Consider the following 8,046-nt stretch of genomic DNA (forward strand, 5'->3'; position numbering starts at 1 on the left):
AGTGGTTGTTATTTTTGTAACACCTTTCCCTTATTTCTGACTCAGTTTCCCATCCTAATGTGACATATTTGTCTTTCTTTCTCCTTCCATCTCTCTTCCTTTCCCCTTCCTTCCTTCCTCTGTCCCTCCCTCCCTCTCTGCCTCTCTTTCTCCCTCTCTTCTTTTCTCCTTTCCTTTCTTTCCCTTTCATTTCCTTTCTTCTTTCCTCTTTCTTGGTTTGAATCAGGCTGTGTGCTAAATATCATCAGAGTATACTAATCAGACCATGCTATTGTCTGTATCCTTTTGTAGATGACAATTTAGTTGGAAATTTTCATTACTCAGTCTTAGTGATTCCTGTCAAATCACATTGCACAGGAATCTACCATTTATGATTATGGCTAGTTATATTGAAAAGATCAGACGCAAGTAAAACAATGACCAGCTCACTGTAAAGAGAAGACTTTGTAGAAATAATACAGTTTTGTATCATTTTTGTTTTAAAGTTTTAAAAATGATTTCATATATATTTTCTTTCATCAATCCAGCATCACTCTGAGTTGACAGGATGTTTTAATGGATTTGCATTATCATGTTAGCTGAGCTGAGTCTACATTTTTCAGAATTTTCTTCCCTGTGTAGTTCCGAGTTAAAGTAGGACACGAGAGACAGTTTCCTTTAGAGTTGAAAGGTGGGAGTAAAGCCGTGGCCATATTCCTTTAATAATCATAAGTTTGGTACAGGAGTTCCAGGACGGTTTCAGCTCATACTGTTGATTATCTCCTGGTTCACCCTACTGGCTGGGGATAGCAGCCAGGCCCACAGCCACTTCAACTAATGTCAGATCCCATGTCACCTTTTCTACCTCATAGATCTTCATGAAAAAGTATCAGCTTCCCCTGTGAGTCATCTGTATCATCAGAGTGAAGACCCAAGGGTGGTGGCCGAGACATCCACATGGGTTCCAGTATATCCTGTGGGTACCTGTTTGTCCTTGCCTTTCCTCATTTTATATCTTTCCTTCCAAACTCCCAGCATCAGTCCCCAGAACCAAAGGCACAGATAACAGTCCTGCATAGTCTGTGTAACCAGCTTGTAAGTGGGGTAAAGTTAAATTCCTCTAGAAAATCCCTTATTCTATATCACTCATAGTAGTCCTTCTCTGAGAGAAATCTGACAGAGAGAGATATCACTAGGCTACATTTGTAAAGAAGAAATGGAATCTCAGAAAAAATTATATAGTTATTAAGTGACAGACATGGACCCAGTCCAGGTCAATATAAATTTGTGTACTATAATAACTTAATGAATTAAGAGGTGATGGTGGTGTGGAATGGACTGGGAAACTTTCTGAAGGTATAGAGTTATTACTTATATTATCAAAAGTGAAATTAGAGGTCATGTACATAAAGAAGAATTAGATCATGAATGTAATTCACACTTTAGAGCTTTTGTGTTTAATATCTCTGGTGAAGTCTATTTTCTTCTATTAGATTGCTGCTACCATTTTTACTTTCCTCCAGTCATAATCTGGGCTCTATCAGGATTTGAACTTGAATATCTACTTTGAATAGCCATTCTTCTTTGCAGTATCTTCTCAGAATTAGCTCTATTCCTCTATATTTGCTTATTGCTGAGATCTGTGATATACATATTACTAATTGCTGAAATGTGTGTGTATATATATGTGTGTGTGTGTGTGTGTGTGTGTAATCTCATTTTAATTTTATATTATCAATTTGGACATGGAATTCAAGGTTAGGAAGTTTCATCAGAAAAAACAAAGAGATTAACTATGCAATTCCTATTGCATGCTGGTAGACTGTTTTCAAGGGAACATTTCATCCTCATTTCAAGTAGGACACAGAGACAAAAGCAATTTCTTGAAAAAGTAGAAAAAGATAGTGAATGTATTTCTTGGAAAATAGTGCTTTAGTTTTTCAGTGTATTTCTAGTTTAATTTATTCCCAAATCATTGGTCTTGGATAATAAATTATTCTAAATACATTTTACAGTTTGACATAAAACTTAGAAATACTTGTTTAATGTCTCAATTTATTCTATTTATAAATTAAATATTACAAATATTTAAAATACTGAACAATAACCAGTGTTTGCCATGGGGGAAAACAAATGTAGTAATCAGAACTTGGTAGCAATAAGTTTATAATGGGTAGTTTCTTTCCTTAAATATGGTATAGAAAGGAATAAAATACAAATTTAAGATTAAGATAAATAATTCTTCTAAATAGACCTATATGCCTTTCTGAAAGCAAATTTTATAATGAGCAAATGATTAATTAGCCTAAGAAAGTCAGCTGGATGCAAAGTCTGTACTTCCTCACTTAGCAAACATTTTTGAAACCATGTTCTATGTCAGGAATTGTCATAGGTCCTGGGAATACAAAGGAAAGGGCTACCTAAACACTTGAGTTGTATACAGGATATGATTGGTAGAGGTATGCTCAAATAAAGAGCTTGAGGGGTCCCATCCATACCTCTCAAATGGACCAGGAAAGGTAAATAGGGATAAGTTTGGGCTTTGAATGTAGAAGTTAGTCTAAGCTTCAAGTCAAGTGGGATTACAACATGAGAAAAGTCAATCTATGGTGAAATGTGAATTCTAATGGTGGGAGATGGTTCCTGAACTACTGTTCTGGGAAGATGTTCTTGCTGATTACTAGCTCACATTCTTAGTTCTTCTACCTCCCATCCTTTAATATCAGAGTGCCACAAACCAGTGTTAATTGAGATCCAAATTACATGAATCATACCAGAGAAGTGAAGCCTATATCCCAAAGGATTCTACCATTTTGACTGTATGGATTATGGAGAAGCATATTGAATAGTAAGGCTATCTGGTACATTGCTAATCGGGGCAGGGGCGGGGGAGTTTTAAATTTCCTGTTAGTGGCAGTAAAGCCAATGCAGAGTAAATCATTTGGAATTCATTTTTTGTCGGTGAGGGTTTAGGCAACAGACATATCACATGTCTCTTTAAATGAGAGTACTCATGTTCACCTTCCCCCACCCCAACACACACACTCACAATAGTGAAACAGAATTTATTTGAATCATATTAACTTAATGGTAGAAATGGCAATAAAATGGCATTTAAACTTTTGTCAATAGAAACTCTGGCTAGAAATGGATTTCTTTAAAAAACAAAAACAAAAAGGACTGTGTCTTTTAGATAGTCCCTCAGTCTCCTAGCTTTGCCACACTATAAGGCAGAGCAGGGAGGGAAAGAGGGAGGGAGGTAGTGGGGGGAGAGAGAGACGGAAATGGAGAGAAAAAGAGAGGGAGAGAGATTTTTTTTTTTTTCTTTCTCTTTTGCTGTTTGACCTTGTAGAGTTGCAGAAGTTAAATGGAGCACAGGTTGGGAACATCCATTGTTCTCATCCCAGCTGCTCTGAACTCATAGAGCACATTGTCAGTGAAATGGAAAAGAAATTAGCAGCTCATTTTGTGCAAAGTGAACTTTCTCTCTCTGTCTCACTCATGCTTGATGGGCACACTCTCTTCGATAAATCAGTCCTTAGGCCTTATTGCCATGATGCAAGAACTGGAAGCAAGTAATGTCAACAGCACCCCCTGCTTTCATTAGAACTAACCAAGTTTTTCATCTGCCAAGGTAGCAGTTAATTTTTATTCAGATGCTGCCTGTTTTGGGGGGATCAAGTTGAGAGGGAAATTAGAAAGATAAAGGAGGACAGATTGTTCAAATGCCCCCAAACTATGAAGCATTGAAATAGTTATATGCTCTCTATATTAGTAATGACTGTGGTAAAGGGCTGATTCCGCATGCTATTGTGAGAAGGCTCTACCTCGCTGCACACCTCTGGCCTCCTTGCACACAGAATTCAATTAGCAGTTAAGGAAGAGTTCAAATAGATTTTTTAAATTAGTCATTTTTTGAGACCTTTATAGAAAAAATTAAACTTGGTCATGTTTTTAGCTAGCCAAAAAGGGAAAGAATAGAAAGTCAGCAGGAGCTAGCTGAATGTGCAGATGTGGCATCACTGGAGCATCTAGAGATGAGGGCAGACTCAGTATCTGCTGAGTAGCCAGCAGTTCCAGGACCGTAAAGGCTGTTTTAAGGTCAGGAATCACTGTCAAAATGTAGTGCATTGGCAATAGCAAATATTCAGGGAAAATTGGTGTTCAACAAAGAATGAAGGTCAGCATATCTAGGAAATTTTTTAAGTGAGTATGTTTCTTTGTAAATTTGCATTCCATGAATAATGCCTTGGAAAAGGTGACCTCCTCTAGCAATCCTGTATAGGGCCACTATTCTTAGTCACTCTATTCTGGGGCTCCAGGTACATAGTCTTTAAATGTAAGAAAAGATGAGTTTCTGCAGCTATGCCAAAATCTGTTTACGGCCCACTGATAAGAGAATGTTTGGCAATAAATGTTCCACAGATTTGGATGGCTCTAGAACCTGGGAGATTTAGGATATCATATGTTTCACTTCTCCTTTATTATATGTCAGTTGGGCAGACCTAAACAGGAAATTTGTTCCTCATCAGCAACATTGTGGCCATCATTTGTATCGGTTAGAAATTATATTTGAGTGTGTGTAATAGAGATCTGAATAGAAAATCTAACCTTAGGTCTTAACACTAAGCCTCCATGGATCCAAGCTCCTTTTCTGTTTATGCCCCATATTTCTTGGCGTTCATATTTTTCCATTTGCAGACTCAGAAGATAACTAATCACATTTGTATTTCAGGCAGATAGCTGGGGAACAAGGAAAACATAAAAGTGATGTTTATGTACTTTTTAAAGATGTCTGAGTTAGAATTCAACCCTACAACTTCTGATTATATCTAGTTAGTCAGAGTTTTGTCACATGTCCACATTAGCTATAAGGGAGGCTAGAAAATGTAGTCTTTTGCACAGTTCATAGCTACCTCAATAAAATAAAGGTTCATGGGATATTAGATATTGGTTCATCAAACCACAATTTCTAGCATATCATTATTCATTAAAAAAACAAAACAAAACAGTAAGCCTTAAACCAAACAGCAAATTTCCTTGCCTTATAACTTATAGTCTTACAGAGTGTTAGTGGAGATACTCACCATAATAAACAAATAAATATTTAAAAACACCTATACATATAAATAAAGACAGGAAATAGCAGCAACAAAGCTGATATCGAATAACAGTTAATATTCTAAGGCCTAGAATAGTTCTAGGTATAAAGTGATGAAGAAATATTTATTAAATAACTATATCACTACATATATTTATTTATTTATGTACTTTTTATAGAAAGTCTACTAATAAATGCCAGGAGCAATGCTAAAATCTTTGTGAAACAAAGACTCAAAGATGATTATGACAAAGAAGGATATTCATAATGGTAATATATTAATGCATCAGGAAGATATAATAATTATAAATGAACATAATTAATAATAGGGCCCCAAAATGTATGAAAGAAAAACTGACAGAGTTGAGAAGAGAAATAGTCCATTAAGCAATAATAGTCGGAAAATTAAATATATTATTTTTAATAATTAATAGAACAAAATAGGTAAAATTAACAAGGACATAAAAGAACAATATTATCAATCACCTAGACCTATATGACTTTTATAGAATGTCTCACTTAACATGAGGAAATTACACATTCTCTTCAAGTGCACATGGAATATTCTTCAGGATAGTCCATAATCTTAGACCATTTAACAAGTCTCAACAAATGTATAAGGATTAAAATCATACAAAGCATATTCTACTATGGTAATGGAATCAAATTAGAAATGAGAAACAGAAATTGAGAAGTATCTTAACATTTGAAAAAGTAAACAATGTACTTTTTTTTTTTTTTAAATATGGAATGCTTCACGAATTTGCATGTCATCCTTGCGCAGGGGCCATGCTAATCTTCTCTGTATCGTTCCAATTTTAGTATATGTGCTGCCGAAGCGAGCACAACAATGTACTTTTATATAACCAATGAATGTAATAAAAATCACAAGAGAAATTAGAAAATATTTTGAAATTAGTATATATGAAATAAAATTATAATATATGAGATTCAGTCAGATCAGTTCTTAGAAGAAAATTTAGAACTTACCCTACAGTCCAGACCCAAATTCATAATAAATTCTACCAAATATGAAAGAAGAAATCATATCAATCCCTTATAAACTCTTTCAGAAAATGAAGAAGGATGGAAAATTTCCAAACAAATTTTAAAATTTCAGTGCTATCCCCAACAAAACTATATAAAGACTTGAAAAGAAAACAGTAGATAAGTTTTCCTAATGAATATAGATACAAAAACCTTCAGCTTTTATTTTGGCAAAAATATAAAATAGATTATATACCATGACCAAGTGTAATTTATATACCAGGAATGCAAGGTTGTCTTAATATCTGAAAATCAGTGTGAAGAATAATATTAATAAACAAAGCTCAAAAAACATTCATCACCTCAGTAGATGCAGAAAAGTCATTTGAAAAAAAAATCCCAACACCTATATGTAATTATAATTCTCAAAAACTGGGAATAAAAAGGAACATCCTCAACCAATGAAAGGTATCTATGAAAAACCAATACCTAAGTTTATACATACTGGTGAAAAATTAATGCTTTACTCTAGAATCAAGAATAATGTAAGAATGTCCACTTTTGCCACTTTATTTTTGCCACTTCCTTTTTTTTAAAATTGTTTATTTTAGAAAGAGAAGGAGAGAGACAGCAAGAACGTGCAAATGAGAGGAGGGAGAGGGACAAACAGATTCCACAGTGACCACAGAGTCTGATGTGGGCCTCAATCCTATGACACTGAGATCATGACCTTAACTGAAATCAAAAGTCAGATGCTTAATCAACTGAGTCACCCAGGTGCCCCCACTTTTGCTACTTCTATTTAATGTTTTATTGGCTGTTTTTTGCCAAGACTAGAAAATAAATACATAAATATAGATTTACAGGAAGTTGCAAAGATAGTACAGAGAGGTAACTGTCACCCAGTGGTAACATCTTACACATGTATAGTATAATATCAAATCAGGAAATTGACATGAACACAATCTGCAGAACTTACCATATTTCCCCAGTTGTACATGAACTTGTATATGTATGTATATGTTTCTATGAAGTTTTACCAAATACAGATTTCTTTTTTAAAGATTTTATTTATTTATTTGGCAGAAAGAGAGAGAGAGGTCACAAGTAGGCAGAGAGGCAGGCAGAGAGAGAGGAGGAAGCAGGCTCCCTGCTGAGCAGAAAGCCCAATGCGGGGCTTGATCTTAGGACCCTGAAGATCATTACCTGAGGTTAAGGCAGTGGCTTAACCCACTGAACCACCCAGGCGCCCCAGATACAGATTTATTTAACTATGACCACTAAGACACAAAACTCCTCCCTTACCACAAAGATCTCCCTTGTGCTGTCCTTTTATAGTCAAGTACCTCCCACTGTTCCTACATCCTTAACCTCTGGTCACCACTATTCTAGTCTCCATTTCTATAATTTTGTCATTTGGATAATTTATATAAGTGGAATCATACGGTATGTAACATTTTGAGATAGACCCTTTTTCCCCCACTCAGCATAATTCCCTTAAGACATGTTCAATTTGTTATGTATATCAGTAGTCTGTTCCTTTTATTGCTTAGTTCTATTCCATGATATGGATGTGACAGTTTGTTTAATTATTCCCCCATTGAATGATATCTGGGTAGTGTCCAATGTTTGGCTATTATAGATTTAAGTAATTATGAACATTCATGTACAGGCTTTTGTGTGTATATAAGCATAAACATATGTTTAAGGTGTTTTCCAAAGGAATCATATTCCTCCCCAGAAGTTGTATTCATTCCCACAAGCAATGTATGAAAAATTCTGTTTGACATTCTTTGCAGCATTTAGTGTTATCATTATATTTTTTAAATCTTAGATATTCTAAAATGTATGTATTGATATCTCTTCATGATTTCAAAATTGCATTTCCCTAACACCAAATGATGTTGACTATATTTTAATGTGTTTGTTTGCCATATATATATACATACATATATATGTATATATATATATTTTTTTCT

General features: G+C 34.8%; 1 non-coding gene across 1 annotated transcript; it reads right to left on the minus strand.

Annotated features, from left to right (window-relative positions):
* Positions 1–5,819: 5,819 nt before the first annotated feature.
* LOC125082729 (U6 spliceosomal RNA) lies at positions 5,820–5,926 on the minus strand. The gene has a single exon (XR_007122056.1). It is a non-coding gene; the product is annotated as a U6 spliceosomal RNA (small nuclear RNA).
* Between the last annotated feature and the right edge of the window lie 2,120 nt (positions 5,927–8,046).

The sequence above is a fragment of the Lutra lutra genome, chromosome 12 (assembly GCF_902655055.1).
Source record: "Lutra lutra chromosome 12, mLutLut1.2, whole genome shotgun sequence".
Classification (NCBI taxonomy): Eukaryota; Metazoa; Chordata; class Mammalia; order Carnivora; family Mustelidae; genus Lutra; species Lutra lutra.